The 18,548-nt window shown below is 43.5% G+C and overlaps 1 protein-coding gene across 3 annotated transcripts in view; it reads left to right on the top strand.

Moving 5' to 3' along the window:
• Nucleotides 1-18,548, top strand: part of LOC115153236 (receptor-type tyrosine-protein phosphatase epsilon) — a 94,204-nt gene that overhangs the window by 20,163 nt on the left and 55,493 nt on the right. Inside the window, exon 1 of one of the 3 annotated variants that reach the window (XM_029698463.1) lies at nt 3,524-3,968. The exons of 1 other annotated variant lie outside the window; for it this stretch is intronic. The gene's annotated coding sequence lies outside the window, so the exon portion shown is untranslated. Of the gene's footprint in view, nt 1-3,523; nt 3,969-18,548 lie in introns of those variants that run through there. One more of the 3 variants, XM_029698465.1, reaches the window with a different exon arrangement.

Below are 18,548 nucleotides of genomic sequence, written 5' to 3'. Positions count from 1 at the left end.
AATGACAGATTTTTACCTTGTCAGCTCGGGGATTCAATCTTGCAACCTTACGGTTAACTAGTCTAACGCTCTAACCACCTGCTTTATATTGCAGTCCACGAGGAGCCTGCCTGTTACGTGAATGCAGTAAGAAGCCAAGGTAAGTTGCTAGCTAGCATTAAACTTATCTTATAAAAAACAATCAATCAATCATAATCACTAGTTAACTACACCTGGTTGATGATATTACTAGTTTATCTAGCCTGTCCTGCGTTGCATATAATCGCTTAGGTACACGTTGCTCCATAACCATAAACATCAATGCCTTTCTTAAAATCAATACACAAGTATATATTTTTAAACCTGCATATTTAGTTAATATTCTCTGCTAACATATTTATTTTAACTAGGGAAAATGTGTCACTTCTCTTGCAACAGAGTCAGGGTATATGCAGCAGTTTGGGCCGCCTGGCTCGTTGCGAACTGTGTGAAGACTATTTCTTCCTAACAAAGACAGCCGACTTCGCCAAACGCGGGATGATTTAACAAAAGCCCATTTCCGAAAAAAGCACAATCGTTGCACGAATGTACCTAACCATAAACATCAATGCCTTTCTAAAAATCAATACACAGAAGTATATATTTTTAAACCTGCATATTTAGCTAAAAGAAATCCAGGTTAGCAGGCAATATTAACCAGGTGAAATTGTGTCACTTCTCTTGCGTTCATTGCACTCAGAGTCAGGGTATATGCAACAGTTTGGGTCGCCTGGCACGTTGCGAACTAATTTGCCAGAATTTTACGTAATTATGACATAACATTTAAGGTTGTGCAATGTAACAGGAATATTTAGACTTATGGATGCCGGTTCTGAACGGTTCTGTATTTCACTGAATGAATTAACGTGATAGTTTACGGATTCAACCATATTAATGAACTAAGGCTCGTATTTCTGTGTGTTATTATGTTATAATTAAGTCTATGATTTGATAGAGCAGTCTGACTGAGCGATGGTAGGCACCAGCAGGCTCGTAAGCATTCATTCAAACAGCACTTTCGTGCGTTTTGCCAGCAGCTCTTCGCAATGCTTCAAGTATTGCGCTGTTTATGACTTCAAACCTATCAACTCCCGAGATTAGGCTGGTGTAACCAATGTGAAATGGCTAGCTAGTTAGCGGGGTGTGCGCTAATAGCGTTTCAAACGTCACTTGCTCTGCATGGGTAACGCTGCTTCGAGGGTGGCTGTTGTCGATGTGTTCCTGGTTCGAGCCCAGGCAGGAGCGAGGAAGAGGGACGGAAGCTATACTGTTACACTGGCAATACCAAAGTGCCTATAAGAACATCCAATAGTCAAAGGTATATGAAATACAAATCGTATAGAGAGAAATATTCCTATAATAACTACAACCTAAAACTTCTTACCTGGGAATATTGAAGACTCATGTTAAAAGGAACCACCAGCTTTCATATGTTCTCATGTTCTGAGCAAGGAACTTAAACGTTAGCTTTCTTACATGGCACATATTGCACTTTTACTTTTTTCTCCAACACTTTGTTTTTGCATTATTTCAACCAAATTGATCATGTTTCATTATTTATTTGAGGCTAAATTGATTTTATTGATGTATTATATTAAGCTCAAATAAGTGTTCATTCAGTATTGTTGTAATTGTCATTATTACAAATAAATAAATACAAATCGGCCGATTAATCGGCACCGGCCTTTTTGCCCCTCCAATAATCGGTATCGGCGTTGAAAAATCATAATCGGTCGACCTCTAGAACAGACGTTCACCCGCCGCTCGACCCTCAGGCGGGTGGTCGAAAACTGCCAAAAGCTGCGGGTGAACTCTGCGTAATGGTCCAACGCCACGTCTCCTTCACTCCATACGGCGTTGGCCCACTCCAGGGCTTTGCCTCAGAGGCAGGAGACGAGGGCGGACACGCTCTCACGTCCCGAAGGAGCCGGGTGGACGGTCGCCAGGTAGAGCTCAAGTTGGAGGAGGAACCCCTTGCATCCGGCAGCCGTCCCATCATACTCCCTCGGGAGCGCGAGCCGAATTCCGCTGGGACTGGGTGAAGGAGGGGTGGCCAGTCGGGCCTGCTGTAGTGGGGCTGGTGGAGGCGCTGGACGACCTCCTGATCCTGCAGATCCTCTGAGCTAGTGGAAGAACAAGGCCTCTGTCTACCCACGGCATACTAAAGTCATTACAGGGAGACTCTGCATAGTGGCCACATCCGTTCCCTCTGAGAGGGTCTTCTCGAAAATGGAACAAATAATTACTGAGAGAAGAAACCGCATCAGCCCCTCGAAAGTGAGGCAGCTTCCATTTCTGAATGCAAATCTCTCATAAAAGCAAAATATGGTCAGCATTGCTGTGTGCTGCTGGTTATAACATGGCAATAAAGAACAGAGAAAAGAGGGGCCAGTTTAATGTTTTAAGTGGGATGCTGCAGTTTTGCAAAAATGTTTTTATTTTTTTAATATGGTTCAATATTCTATTATTGTCACGCCCTGACCTTAGAGACGTTTTATTTCCTCTAGTTTGGTTAGGTCAGGGTGTGATATGGGGTGGGCAATCTAGGTTTTGGTATTTCTATGTTCCATTCTATGTTTTCTATTTCTTTGTGTTGAGCCGAGTATGGTTCCTAATCAGATGCAGCTGTCTATGATTAGGAATCATACTTAGGCAGCCCTTTTTCCCTCCTTCCGTGTGGGATCTTGTTTTTGTACAGCTCAGTTAAGCCTGCGGAACGTGACGTTGTTTATTGTTTTGATTTAGTGGTCTGAGTAAAAATAAATGTATCATGAGCACTCACCACGCTGCACCTTGGTCTACTCCTTTTGACGATCATTACAATTATGCTGTTCAGATTGTATTCGTTTTGAATGGTTAGATTTACATGCACTTTGTTGATATACATTATAATGTTATACTTTAAATGCAAATGTTTAATAGCGTTCTTTTTCATAAAAAAAACAATGCATTTTTAAATACATTGTGGTTAAGTATGATTTAATAATAATTGTTTTAATACCAATCATAGTCCAACTATCGCAAACTGACTTGAAAAAATATAAAACATATTTTTTTAAAGATCCGTTTGGGAGCCAAAAGAGCCGGATCTTTTTGGTGAGTTGAGCCGAACGAGCCGGCTCACTGAAAAGAGACGGAATTCCCATCACTATTCACCTCCCTAGGCCCTGAGACACTGTTGGCTATCCATTGTTTGTGTGTGTGTTGTAGGCTGTTTGCTCTCTCTTACCAGCAGATGGCTCTGCTGATAGCCTACCGTAGTTATTGTATGATTCTCGAACAAGATAACAACGTTATTCAACCTTTAAATAAAACGGTGTAGGCTAATAATTAAGTGTGTAGCTTATGTTCAGGAATTGGTCATTGTAGGATAAATAGCTTAGAAAGGCCTAAACATAAAACAAAAACGACATATTTAGGCTACCAGAAAATCATCTGACTTTAATTCTCTTCACTTCATGTACCACGTGCCTTTTTATTATATATATATATATTAGGCCTATTACACGTATGATAGTAGCCTACTTGTGCGATATCACTTTAATTTAATTTCAATACGTAGGCGTGTTTACAGGAAAAACACAGAATCATAGAGAAAATGATTATCATGGAACGTCCAGCAGCTATCATCATTACGAATTGAGGGATGTAGATGATGCGCCGCTTTGCAGTGATGCTCACTCCGACCTGCCTGATGCAGATTCATGTAGCCTATGCGCCCCGTGGGACGGACCAGGTCTACTTCGCTCATAGCGACTTTTATACTACGGCATCATCGGCCGGGCAGCAAGATTAATCTTTTCCTAAGAGCTTTGCGGCATGGAAGATAGTCCTCATTTTCATATCCACATCTCATTAACACCAGCGAATAAAAACACAGTTTTTTTCTCAGCCAATAAACCATATAATTCCTCAAGACGCTGCGAGATCACATTTCCTACATCTCTACGGTAAGAATGTATCTGCTTTGATGATGCCAGTTCTATTCATATGCCAGCCTGAGCCTAGCAACCTGAGCCAAGTGAACAAATAAAAAAAACAGTTCTGAGATAGCTCTCTAATGTAGACCTATCCGGTAATAGCCCACCCAACCAATCATGTTTTACAATTCAATCCGTGTCAACGAGCACTGTGAATAGGCCTAGCGCATTTATATATGGCAGATTTCAAAACATCTATGCTCATATTGTCCATGGCATATTGTGTGCAAGCTTTGAATGCAACATGAATAATTCGATATTTTGCGTACCGCAGTTCCTTAAATTGGCATGATACGAGGTTGGCGACGTCTACACTACAGTATGTAGAGCAAACCCGTTCCTCTTGCGACCACCAAGAATCTTCACGAATGCATTCATTGATAACGTTTGATAACTGTGGATCTAAACCTGTTTATATTGCACTTTTCTGTGCCTTCCGAAGCTCATATTCAACAGCAGTATCTTACACCGTCACTAAGGACAGTGTGTTGAGGTTAGCCCACCGGTTTAGACGGAATCAGGCAGGGGCGAGGAGCAGAGAACACATTGGATATTTATTTGTAGGCTACCCAATACAGCAGCAGGTTGCCTAATGTCACAACTTTGGTTCACCCTTGACCACCTTCAATGAAAGATGCTGTATGAGACATGTGCATCTTTTAAAAGTAGATATTCTAGCTGTGTACCTAAGAAATTGCTCGATACTGTAATTGGTAGGGGTGCAGTAGATATGTTATCTATTGACATGGGTTTTTACAAGGGCTGGCAAACCATGCCAATATATCCTCCAAACACCACCTTCGAGGGCATTAATCACTTTTATACAACGGGTTACCAACATATTAACATAATGATTGACATATTTTCATTAAAAAAAACGTTATTTTGATGAATTTATTCATACCATTTCATCCTTCCACAAGATATATATATCCCCGACACAAATCTAGGGTTGCTACCCAAGCCAGGCTGGTCGTTAAGTATTTTTGTTCTATAACTATGGACGTGACCCAAACGTTTCGTTCTAAATGTTCTATTGCAATGGTTATTTGGAGACATTTATTTCTAGTGACATTTATTTGGAGGCATTCATAACAATTAGCTAATGATGCGATATTTCACATGGCATAGAAAATGTGCTCTCATCAGGACACTGTTCTTCAGAGGAGCTAGCGAACAACACAGCTAACCCAATCACGTCAAACCGAAGCTGGGAAGACTGCAAACTAGCTGCATTTCGTTGTATATATCCATAAAAACTATGCTGATTCGTGATTTCGACTGGCTGATAAAAGCTGCCTGCCTGTATTTCTCGTCCCGACTCCCAACCCCTACATGTTCTTCACTATGGGACAGCTGGAGATCGAATTTCAGTATGGAAACAATGTTGCCAATGTCAGAGCAACAGACAGCAAGGTTTATACAAAACTCTGCTATTGAAAACCAACGTCTAGTCTAAAAGAAATGGGAGATAATGGCTAGATGCTTTTTACAGTGGAGATCAACTTTATAAATTGTGTTGCTGAACTGATCGACAGTGGATTGCGCAGTCAGATAGAACAGAGTAAATTTCAACATAATAGCTTTAGCCAGTGGTAATTTGTGGAATTGGCACCGGCTAGAATGTGGTTTTAACCAATCAATGTTCAGGATTAGACCCACCCATTGTATACTTAAGTGATAACACCCGAGAAGCCGGTGTTTGGAGGATATATTGGCATGGGTTTTCCTCTCAGGCCTGCAAACCAGTGCCAATATATCCTCCAAATACCGGCTTCTCGGGCATTATCACTTTTATATAAAGGGTTACCAACATATTAAAATAATGATTGACATATTTTTAATTAAAAACGTTATTTTGCTGAATTTATTCATACTATTTCATCCTTCCACAAGATATAGTCCCGACACAAATCTAGGGTTGCTACCCAATCCGGCTGGTCGTTTATTCCATTGGTTCGGTTGCCAGAGACTGACCCAGTCATTCAGTCTTTTTGTTCTGTAATATTACATTTACATTTTAGTCATTTAGCAGACGCTCTTATCCAGAGCGACTTACAGTAGTGAATGCATACATTTCATTTCATACATTTTTTTCCTGTATATGAACATAACTCAGTTGTTCATTCTAAATGTTCCATTGCCATACTGGCTGGCAACGTTCTTATCCCTTGCTTGCTATGGCTACAGTGCCTTGCAAAAGTATTCATCCCCTTTGGCGTTTTTCCTATTTTGTTGCATTACAACCTGTAATTTAAATTACATTTTATTTGGATTTCAAGTAAGGACATACACAAAATAGTCCAAATTGGTGATGTGAAATGTAAAAAAATAACTTGTTTAAAAAAAAAAGTAAAAAACAGAAAAGTGGTGCCTGCATATGTATTCACCCCCTTTGTAATGAAGCCCCTAAGTAAGATATGGTGCAACCAATTACCTTCAGAAGTCACATAATTAGTTAGATTGCACACAGATGGACTTTATTTAAGTGTCACATGATCTGTCACATGATCTCAGTATATATACACCTGTTCTGAAAGGCCCCAGAGTCTGCCACACCACTACTTTGAACATCCCATGGAGCACCATTAAATCCATTATTAAGAAATGGAAAGAATATGACACCACAACAAACCTGCCAAGAGAGGGCCAGGCAAGGAGGGCATTAATCAGAGAGGCAACAAAGAGACCAAAGATAACCCTGAGGGAGCTGCAAAGCTCCACAGCGGAGATTGGAGTATCTATCCATAGGACCACTTTAAGCCGTACACTCCACAAAGCTGGGCTTTAAGGAAGAGTGGCCAGAAAAAAGCCATTGCTTAAAGAAAAAAATAAGCAAACACGTTTGGTGTTCACCAAAAGGCATGTGGGAGACTCCCCAAACATATGGAAGAAGGTACTCTGGTCAGATGAGACTAAAATTGAGCTTTTTGGCCATCAAGGAAAATGCTATGTCTGGCGCAAACCCAACACCTCTCATCACCCCGAGAACCCCATCCCCACAGTGAAGCATGGTGGTGGCAGCATCATGCTGTGGGGAATATTTTCATTGGCAGGGACTGGGAAACTGGTCAGAATTGAAGGAATGATGGATGGTGCTAAATACAGGGAAATTCTTGAGGAGAAACCTGTTTCAGTCTTCCAGAGATTTGAGACTGTAATGGAGGTTCACCTTCCAGCAGGACAATGACCCTAAGCATACTGTTAAAGCAACACTCGAGTGGTTTAAGGGGAAACATTTAAATGCCTTGGAATGGCCTAGTCAAAGCCCAGAATGGCCTAGTCAAAGCCCACTTAAAGATTGCTGTACACCAGCGGAACCATCCAACTTGATGGAGCTGGAGCAGTTTTGCCTTGAAGAATGGGCAAAAATCCCAGTGGCTAGTTATAGAGACATACCCCAAGAGACTTGCAGCTGTAATTGTTGCGAAAGGTGCCTCTACAAAGTATTGCCTTTGGGGGGGGGGGTCATCTTATTTCTTGTTTGTTTCACCAAAAAATATTTTGCATCTTGAAAGTGGTAGGCATGTTGTGTAAATCAAATGATACAACCCCCCCCAAAATCTATTTTAATTCCAGGTTGTAAGGCAACAAAATAGGAAAAATGCCAAGGTGGGTAAATACTTTCGCAAACCACTGTAGCTAGCCAACTACGGCTAATTTACAGTCAAGTCCAACAGTGCAGACAGAATAACCACAGTAGCTGCATTTGTTTAAGCTGTTTGCTAGTGACATTTATTTGGAGACATCCGTAACAATGACCTAATGAGGCACGATTTCGCCTGGCATAGAAAATGTGCTCTCTCTTTAGGACACTGTTGTTCAGGGGAGCTAGCCAACAACACAGCTATTGGAACAATGTTGCAAATGTTGGAGAGATAGACAGCAAGGTTTATACAAATCTCTGCTGTTGAAAACTACATGTTTGTCTAAAAGAAATGTGAGATAATATCTAGATGCTTGTCACGTCCTGGCCAGTATAAGGGTTAATTAGTATTGTAGTTTGGTCAGGATGTGGCAGGGGATATTTGTTTTATGTGGTTCAGGGTGGTGTGTTTGTTTAAAGGGTGTTTGATTTAGTATTTCCGGGGTTTTGGTTTATGGTCTAGGTTTATGTATGTCTATGTGGAATCTAGTGAGTGTATGTCTATGGGTGATTAATTGGGGTTGGGACTCTCAATTGAAGGCAGGTGTTTTCTCTTTGCCTTTGATTGAGAGTCCCATATATTGGGGTGTGTTTGTGTTTGTGATTCGTGGGTGATTGTTCTGTGCTTAGCCTTGTGCCTAGTCAGACTGTTTTGTTGTTTGTGGTTTCATTTTTTGTTATTTTTGTATGTTCATTTTGGAAAGTAAATAAACATCAAGATGAGCCTGCACATACCTGCTGCGTTTTGGTCCTCCTTAACCGACGACAACCGTGACAGAATCACCCACCAACTATGGACCAAGCAGCAGAGGAAGGAGCAGAGGGACTTTGAGTTGGACTGGCGGGAGAAGTGGACCTGGGAGGAAGTTCTGGACGGGGCCGGACCTTGGCACCAGGCTGGGGATTATCGCCGCCCGCAGTGGGAAATTGAGGCAGCCAAGGCAGAGAGGCGGAGGTACGAGGCCATGGACGCGCTGAGGGAGAAGCACGAGAGGCACCCCCAAGAAATTTTTTGGGGGGGCACACGGGTAGTTTGGCTAGGCGTAGGAAGAGCCGGAAGCCAGCTACCCGTGGTTATATGGAGGAGCGTATGGGGTGGAGAGTGCTATGTTTCGCTGAGGAGCGCACTCTCTCACCCATACGCACGCACAGTCCGGTGCGAGTTATTCCAGCCCCTCGCAGGTGCCGTGCTAGAGCGGGCATCCAGCCTGGTAGGAGGATGCCTGCGCAGCGCATCTGGTCGCCGGTACGCCTCCGAGGACCAGGCTACCCAACTCCCGCTCTACGCACGGCTACCATCAGGCCCCTGCACAGCCCAGTCTGCCCTGTACGAGCACCCCGCTCGTACAGGGCTACTAGTTCCATCCAGCCAAGGCGGGTTGTGCAGGAGGTAAGATCTAGACCGACTGTGCGCCTCCATAGCCCTGGGTTTCCAGCTCCTTTCTCTCGTGCGGACCCGGAAGTGCGTCAACCCAGTCCGACTCGTCCTGTTCCCGCTCCCCGCACTAGCCTTCAAGTGCGTAAACCCAGCCTCGCCAGTCAACAGTCGTCGGAGCTGCCCGCCAGTCAACAGTCGTCGGAGCTGCCCGCCAGTCAACAGTCGTCGGAGCTGCCCGCCAGTCAACAGTCGTCGGAGCTGCCCGCCAGTCAACAGTCGTCGGAGCTGCCCGCCAGTCAACAGTCGTCGGAGCTGCCCGCCAGTCAACAGTCGTCGGAGCTGCCCGCCAGTCAACAGTCGCCGGAGTGGCCAGACTGCGCTGAACTGCCGGAGTGGCCAGACTGCACTGAACTGCCGGAGTGGCCAGACTGCGCTGAACTGCCGGAGTGGCCAGACTGCGCTGAACTGCCGGAGTGGCCAGACTGCCCTGAACTGCCGGAGTGGCCAGACTGCGCTGAACTGCCGGAGTGGCCAGACTGCCCTGAACTGCCGGAGTGGCCAGACTGCCCTGAACTGCCGGAGTGGCCAGACTGCCCTGAACTGCCGGAGTGGCCAGACTGCGCTGAACTGCCGGAGTGGCCAGACTGCCCAGACTGTCCCGAGCTGCCAGACTGCCCAGACTGTCCCGAGCTGCCAGACTGCCCAGACTGCCCCGAGTTGCCAGACTGCCCCAAACTGCCAGAGTGGCCCGACTGCCCGGAACGGCCAGAACCGGAGCCACCTCCTGATATAGGTGGGTTGGGGAGGGGGGGTGTAGCACAGTGCCGTCGTTGACGGCAGCCACCCTCCCTTCCCTCCCTTTAGTAGAGGGGAATTTTTGTTTTGTTGTTTGGGGTTGTTGTTTTGGTTTTGTTTTTTGTTTTAAAGGTGCTTCCGGGGTTAGCACCTTTAAGGGGGGGGTACTGTCACGTCCTGGCCAGTATAAGGGTTAATTAGTATTGTAGTTTGGTCAGGACGTGGCAGAGGGTATTGTTTTATGTGGTTCAGGGTGGTGTGTTTGTTTAAAGGGTGTTTGATTTAGTATTTCCGGGGTTTTGGTTTATGGTCTAGGTTTATGTATGTCAATGTGGAATCTAGTGAGTGTATGTCTATGGGTGATTAATTGGGGTTGGGACTCTCAATTGAAGGCAGGTGTTTTCTCTTTGCCTTTGATTGAGAGTCCCATATATTGGGGTGTGTTTGTGATTCGTGGGTGATTGTTCTGTGCTTAGCCTTGTGCCTAGTCAGACTGTTTTGTTGTTTGTGGTTTCGTTTTTTGTTATTTTTGTATGTTCATTTTGGAAAGTAAATAAACATCAAGATGAGCCTGCACATACCTGCTGCGTTTTGGTCCTCCTTAACCAACGACAACCGTGACAATGCTTTTTATAGTGGAGATCAAGTTTATAACTTCCCTGCCTGGGCTGATGAGACATTGGATTGCGCAGTGAGAGGCAACTGAGTAAAAAGGCATTTCAACGTCATAGCTTTTAACCAATCAGTGTCCATGGTTTAGACCCACCCATTGTATAAATACATTTATGTGTGCTCTTCGTTTAGGTAATGTTGATTCTCCTGTCATGTTCATAACAGGAGCCTGCATTTAACCTTCCAGACAGGTTTCTGGGGGACTGGATTGATTGAATGTGTGCTGTGTTTGTTTTACACGCCTTTCTAAAATCCGATCCTCTTAACAAAGGCACATCATTGAAAGGATATACCACGTGCAACAAGTCATTTCTCTGTTTAATGTGAAGAAACCCTATTAGCCTGTATAACAGCAAATAGACTCTGAGGTACATTTGGCAGTAATTGGTTCAATATGTGACATAGGCCTAGAATTCAAATTAATCAGTATTCTCACGCATGAATTATAGATGTTATTCATTCACAATATCAGTGCTGTAATATCCTTCAGTTCTATCCCTGATCAAATGACCAAAATAAATCTAGATAATTTTAGACTGATAAACAGATGCTTCATCCAGAAGTCGCTGAATAATATATTGGCTTTTTTACAGACCTGGAGATATGTGGGATGGGATTAGATACGTGTTGCTCAAATGGAGATGATTCATTTCATGATTACTTTTTTTTTCATGTCCTGATTCACATTCTGGGTAGTGGGTAATCACTTCAATAAGTGTTTCGCAGGTTTGGCTTTTGCTTAATTGCAATTCAGTTAAAGACAGACATTTCAAACAAATGGCATAGTTTATACTGTATGTGTATTTTGTGTGTAACTCGGACCTTTACAAATATGTACTATTCCCATGCTGTAACAACATTACTCTTTATGCTTTTGATTGGACAAAACATTTTACCAAACGGTTTGGTATCTCCTCAGCATTCAATATACTGTGCCTACTCTTACAAGGAAGAGGAAGGAAGGGCTAATTGAACTAATTTAGCAGAAGTACTAGTTCAGATTATTAGAATCTTGAGTTACTATTGGTTTAAATTCACTCAAAATGGTTTAGCATTGACTGAACCTATGTACTAAGTGTATGTACTTCCTCATCATGACTCAATTAACCAGTGACCACATTCAGTAAGGCTGAACCATTGGCTAAATCCATTCATGAGTATCTCTTCATCTCCTTTTCTTTATCGGCACCAGTTTGACACCACAGAATAGGTTAAATAAATGTGTAGTTGAATGAATCGCTTGTTTTTATTATCTTTCTGTTCACTAGGTTCATACACTAGAACACATACAGAACACGCCCATGGTTGCCCAGGGTTGTTATATGAATGTCAAGATCCACTTCCGTGCTCTGACATTGTTTGCTGAAAAGATTCAGATTGCCATCTGCCTAAGGAATAATTCAATGGTTGCCATAGAAGCACAATTATATTACAGCTATAAAATCTAATCCTGCAGCCTTTACAGTCGCATCAGGTATGCAGTTGGACATCGGATGGATAAAAAGGGGAGGGAGAGATTAGATGAGAGGGAGTGGATATGGATGAATTGTCCATCTCTGAGGAGAATGAGTCTAGATAGAGGTCAATTTAGCCATTTTCCCTGCTAATCTGAAGTGGGAATTGGCTGTGAACTGTTTACCATTCCATCCATAGGGAGGACACTGGGAAGCCGTGTTCACTTCACTGTGTTTGCAAATCGCAGGAAATAAACACAAAGGCTACATTGTCCATCTTTCATTATTCATATTCTGCTTGGAGTATGCTGCAAGATTTTGGGTTTCGTTCATTAAAATCTTTGCAAGGATTGAGTTGCATAGTATTGCCAGGAAGTGGCTGATATAACAATGTATGAAATCTCATAGAAAATGTACAGTTTATTTTTAACTGCCCTGTATACCCAAATGTGCTGATACAATCCACACGGTTTATGTTTCAACCCCTGGTAGTATGCTCCTACCTGGTAGTATGCTCCTACTTGGCTCATTTGGCATATATTGCAGACCATATGGATTGACTGACAATTGCAAACCACCCTGGTGTGTGTTCTACTAAAGCTAAGATTGAAGGGTGCATCTGAGCTTATTGCTGCTATACATCAGTTTGTGAGCAGCTGGGTAATTACAATTGGGATGATGAAGTTAAGAGGCTCTAGAATGTTGTTATATTTTATTTAGTCTGCTTTGTGTCCTTGAAATAGGATGCTTAAGAAGTCTTCTGTTGCTAAGAGGCCTGCTGGGGTGAGAGAAAGTAAAATAGAGAGAGAGAGAGAGAGAGAGAAGAAGCAGAGAGACCTTGTATGCACGTGTGTGCATGCGCATAGGCTAAATCTGTCCCTGGGGAAGAGGAAACATGACTCATTGAAGTATCAACCTGAGTTTGCATGTTACAATGCATTAGTCACACTGGAGCAAACCAAGTTGATAAGTTATGCCTGGCCTTTCACTTCCCTGTAGTGAAAGCTGTGGGAGGAGGTTGGCTTGCCAAAAAAATACACAACGTTTCCTTGTAATCAGAATGATAAACTGTGTGGGAATGGAATTGCCCATGTTCCTTATATGGATTGTGGGATGTGGGACGTGTCAGTTATAGTGCACTGCCTTACAAAACCTCTATCTATGTTATCATCATTGGGCCTTTGCATAAGATTACTGTAATAGACAGTTTATTGTAGCATCACAGAGAGCAAGGTCATCAACAGGATGACCACATCGACAAGTTGTGATCGACTGTTGTGTGTTGTACATCAGATATCATTCAACAACTTGATGTGTCCTGATCTGACTCAGTGGAGAGGATGTTCATTTATAGGGAATGCCAGTGGTTACAGTGAGTAGATGTTGAGGGAGAGAAGGAAGTGTCTTTTCACTTTAATGTGCCCGTCTGCAAGCTAACACAAAGAGCTGTTTCTTTAAAACTCTTAACTTAAGCAGTCATGAAACCCAGCTGTGAGAAGCTAATTTGAAACATTTGAAAAGATGACGGTGCTGCGTAGTTCTTGAATGGCATCCTAGAAACTGAAACTGTAAAGTACAGTATGTTTTATGATTCCCGTGTGGCTCAGCTGGTAGAGCATGGCACTTACAACGCCAGAGTTGTAGGGTTCGATTCGCATGCGGGACCAGTACGAAAAATGTATGCACTGGGAGAGTGTATGCTAAATTACTAAGTTGTAAAATAATTATGACACTAGTTACCATGTATTGCCCATCATTGTGGAATAACTGTAATGTTTATTTTTCAGCATGATGAACATGTGAGGAGTTCTGATAAAGTTTGACCCCACATTGTAGAGGATACGTTGAGTTGTAATTGTAATGATTATGTTTGCCAGTTCCTGGTCCCGCCTTGGCTGTGGCCTAGAAGTGTAATTTTTGGTCCCCTAAAACTCAAGGGTGGGGATCTCTGGAGTCATTGGTTGAGGTTTTCTTTGCTCTTCCATCCACACTCTAAATCGATCACAGTCATTTATGACATGAAATGCAATATCTGTGATGAATATGTATCTAGCATTAGCATTTCAAAGGCACAGCTCCACACATCCACCTGGCAAAACCTCCTCAAACGTCCCCACACATCCGTGTTCAGTATGTCTAGAAACCACAACTACAGATGTTAGTGGCTTATGTCATGACAAGGAATGTTAAACACTTTACCGTAAGATCAGCTGTTCTCTGTGAACCTATAGCTTGATTTCCTATCCTGCATCCCAGAAATATATCGACATGCACGTGGAATAGCCCTTTTAACTCTTTCTGCTTAAAGATGCTTTTTCCTTAATGCGTTTGAGCCAATCAGTTAGTTGTGTTGTGACAAAGTAGGAGTGGTATACAGAAGATAGCCCTATTTGGTAAAAGACCAAGTCCATATTATGGCAAGACCAGCTCAAATAAGCAAAGAGAAATGACAGTCCATCATTACTTTAAGACATGAAGGTCAGTCAATCCGGGAAAAATTTAAAGAACTTTTAAAGTTTCTTGAAGTGCAGTCACAAAAACCATCAAGTGCTATGATGAAACTGGCTCTCATGAGGACCGCCACAGGAAATGAAGACCCAGAGTTACCTCTGCTGCAGAGGATACGTTCATTAGAGTTACCAGCCTCAGAAATTGCAGCCCATATAAATGCTTCACAAAGTTCAAGTAACAGACACATCTCAACATCAACTGTTCAGAGGAGACTGTGTGAATCAGGCCTTCATGGCCGAATTGCTGCAAAGAAACCACTACTAAAGGACTCCAATAATAGGAAGCGACTTGCTTGGGCCAAGACACACGAGCAATGGACATTAGACTGGTGGAAATCTGTCCTTTGGTCTGATGAGCGCAAATTTGAGATTATTGGTTCCAACCGCCGTGTCTTTGTGAGACGCAGAGTAGGTGAGTGATGATCATCACGTGTGGTTTTCACCGTGACGCATGGAGGTGTGATGGTGTGGGGGTGCTTTGCTGGTGACACTTTGTGATTTGTTTAGAATTCAAGGCACACTTAACCAGCATGGCTACCACAGCATTCTGCAGCGATACACCATCACATCTGGTTTGCGCTTAGTGGGACTATCATTTGTTTTTCAACAGGACAATGACCCAACACACCTCCGGGCTGTGTAAGGGCTTTTTGGCGAAGGAGAGTGATGGAGTCCTGCATCATGTTGAGAGTGTGTGTGTTTATATATACTACTCAAAAAAATAAAGGGAACACTAAAATAACACATCCTAGATCTGAATGAATGAAATAATCTTATTAAATACTTTTTTTCTTTACATAGTTGAATGTGCTGACAACAAAATCACACAAAATTAATCAATGGAAATCCAATTTATCTACCCATGGAGGTCTGGATTTGGAGTCACACTCAAAATTAAAGTGGAAAACCACACTACAGGCTGATCCAACTTTGATGTAATGTCCTTAAAACAGGTCAAAATGAGGCTCAGTAGTGTGTGTGGTCTCCACGTGCCTGTATGACCTCCCTACAACGCCTGGGCATGCTCCTGATGAGGTGGCGGATGGTCTCCTGAGGGATCTCCTCCCAGACCTGGACTAAAGCATCCGCCAACTTCTGGACAGTCTGTGGTGCAACGTGGCGTTGGTGGATGGAGCGAGACATGATGTCACAGATGTGCTCAATTGGATTCAGGTCTGGGGAGCGGGCGGGACAGTCCATAGCATCAATGCCTTCCTCTTGCAGGAACTGCTAACACACTCCAGCCACATGAGGTCTAGTATTGTCTTGCATTAGGAGGAACCCAGGGCCAACCGCACCTGCATATGGTCTCACAAGGGGTCTGAGGATCTCATCTCAGTACCTAATGGCAGTCAGGCTACCTCTGGCGAGCACATGGAGGGCTGTGCGGCCCCCCAAAGAAATGCCACCCCACACCATGACTGACCCACCGCCAAACCGGTCATGCTGGAGGATGTTGCAGGCAGCAGAACGTTCTCCACGGCGTCTCCAGACTCTGTCACATCTGTCACGTGCTCAGTGTGAACCTGCTTTCATCTGTGAAGAGCACAGGGCGCCAGTGGCGAATTTGCCAATCTTGGTGTTCTCTGGCAAATGCCAAACGTCCTGCACGGTGTTGGGCTGTAAGCACAACCCCCACCTGTGGACGTCGGGCCCTCATACCACCCTCATGGAGTCTGTTTCTGACCGTTTGAGCAGACACATGCACATTTGTGGCCTGCTGGAGGTCATTTTGCAGGGCTCTGGCAGTGCTCCTCCTGCTCCTCCTTGCACAAAGGCGGAGGTAGCGGTCCTGCTGCTGGGTTGTTGCCCTCCTACGGCCTCCTCCACGTCTCCTGATGTACTGGCCTGTCTCCTGGTAGCGCCTCCATGCTCTGGACACTACGCTGACAGACACAGCAAACCTTCTTGCCACAGCTCGCATTGATGTGCCATCCTGGATGAGCTGCACTACCTGTGCCACTTGTGTGGGTTGTAGACTCCGTCTCATGCTACCACTAGAGTGAAAGCACCGCCAGCATTCAAAAGTGACCGAAACATCAGCCAGGAAGCATAAGAACTGAGAAGTGGTCTGTGGTCCCCACCTGCAGAACCACTCCTTTATTGGGGGTGTCTTGCTAATTGCCTATAATTTCCACCTGTTGTCTATTCCATTTGCACAACAGCATGTGACATTTATTGTCAATCAGTGTTGCTTCCTAAGTGGACAGTTTGATTTCACAGAAGTGTGATTGACTTGGAGTTACATTGTGTTGTTTAAGTGTTCCCTTTATTTTTTTGAGCAGTGTATATTTATATACACACTCACAGTGCCTTCGGAAAGTATTCAAACCCCTTGACTTTTTCCACATTTTGTTATGTTAGCCTTATTCTAAAATGGATTAAAGAGAAAAAAAAGTCCTCATCAATCTACACACAATACCCCATAATGACAAAGGAAAAATTTTTATTTTTTTTTGCAAACTGATATCACATTTACGTAAGTATTCAGACCCTTTACTCAGTTAGGGTTGAAGCACCTTTGGCAGCGATTACAGCCTCAAGTCTTCTTGGGTATGACGCTACAATCTTGGCACATCTGTATTTGGGTAGTTTCTCCCATTCTTCTCTGCAGATCCTCTCAAGCTCTGTCAGGTTGGATGGGGAGCTTCGCTGCACAGCTATTTTCAGGTCTCTACAGACATGTTCGGGCTCTGGCTGGGCCACTCAAGGTCATTCAGAGACTTGTCCTGAAGCCACTCCTGCGTTGTCTTGGCTGTGTGCTTAGGGTTGTTGTCCTGTTGGAAGGTGAACCATCACCCCATTCTGAGGTCCTGAGCGCTCTGGAGCAGGTTTTCATCAATGATTTCTCCTGCTCCATCTTTCCCTTGATCCTGACTAGTCTCCCAATCCCTGTCGCTGAAATACATCCCCACAGCATGATGCTGCAACAACCATGCTTCACCGTAGGGATGGTATTGGCTTGGTGATCAGCGGTGCCTGGTTTCCGCCAGATGTGACGCTTGGCATTCAGGCTAAAGAGCTCAATCTTGGTTTCCTCAGACCAGAGAATCTTGTTTCTCATGGAGTGCTGCAGAGATGGTTATCCTTCTGGAAGGTTCTCCAATCTTCAAAGGAACTCTTTCAGTTACCATTGGGTTCTTGGTAACCTCCCTGACCAAGTCCTTTCTTCCCTGATTGCTCTAGGAAGAGTCTTGGTGGTTCCAAACTTTAAGAATGACGGAGGCCACTGTGTTGTTGAAGACCTTCAATGCTGCAGAAATGTTTTGGTACTCTTCCCGAGATCTGTGCCTCGACACAATGCTGTCTCGGAGCTCTACTGACAATTCCTTTGACCTCATGGCTAGGTTTTTGCTCTGACATGCACTGTCAACTGTGGGACCTTATATAGACAGGTGTGTGCCTTTCCAAATCATGTCCAATCAATTGAATTTACCACAGGTGGACTCCAATCAAGTTGTAGAAACATCTCAAGGATGATCAATGGAAGCAGGATGCACCTGAGCTCAATTTTGAGTATCATAGCAAATGGTCTGAATAGTTATGTAAATAAGATATTTCAGTTTTTAATTTTGAATACATTTGCTAAAATGTCTAAAAACCTGTTTTCCCTTGGTGATTATGGGGTATTGTGTGTAGATGAGGAAAAACATGTATTTAATCCATTTTAAAATAAGGCTGTAATGTAACAAAATGTGGAAATAGTCAAGGGGTCTGAATTCTTTCCGAATGCACTGTAGGAATTCCCACTGTAAGGATTCTAACATACATGTTAGAATCACCTTTGGCGGTGATTACAGCTGTGGGTGTTTCTCTTTAAGTCTCTAAAAGCTTTGCACACTTGGATTGTACATTATCTGCTTATTATTATTTTCAAAATGCTTCAAGCTCTGTCAAATTGGTTGTTGATCATTGCTTGACAACCATATTCAAGTCTTGCCATAGATTTTCAAGAAGATTTAAGTCAAAACTGTATCTTGGCCACTCAGGAACAATCACCGTCTTCTTGGTAAGCAAATCCAGTGTAGATTTGGCTTTGGGTTTTATTGTTTATTGTTATTGTCCTTCTGAAAGGTGAATTCATCTCCCAGTGTC

The sequence above is a fragment of the Salmo trutta genome, chromosome 18, assembly GCF_901001165.1.
Source record: "Salmo trutta chromosome 18, fSalTru1.1, whole genome shotgun sequence".
NCBI lineage: Eukaryota > Metazoa > Chordata > Actinopteri > Salmoniformes > Salmonidae > Salmo > Salmo trutta.
Note: the sequence above shows the minus strand (reverse complement) of the source record. Positions and strands in the feature narration are given on the sequence as shown.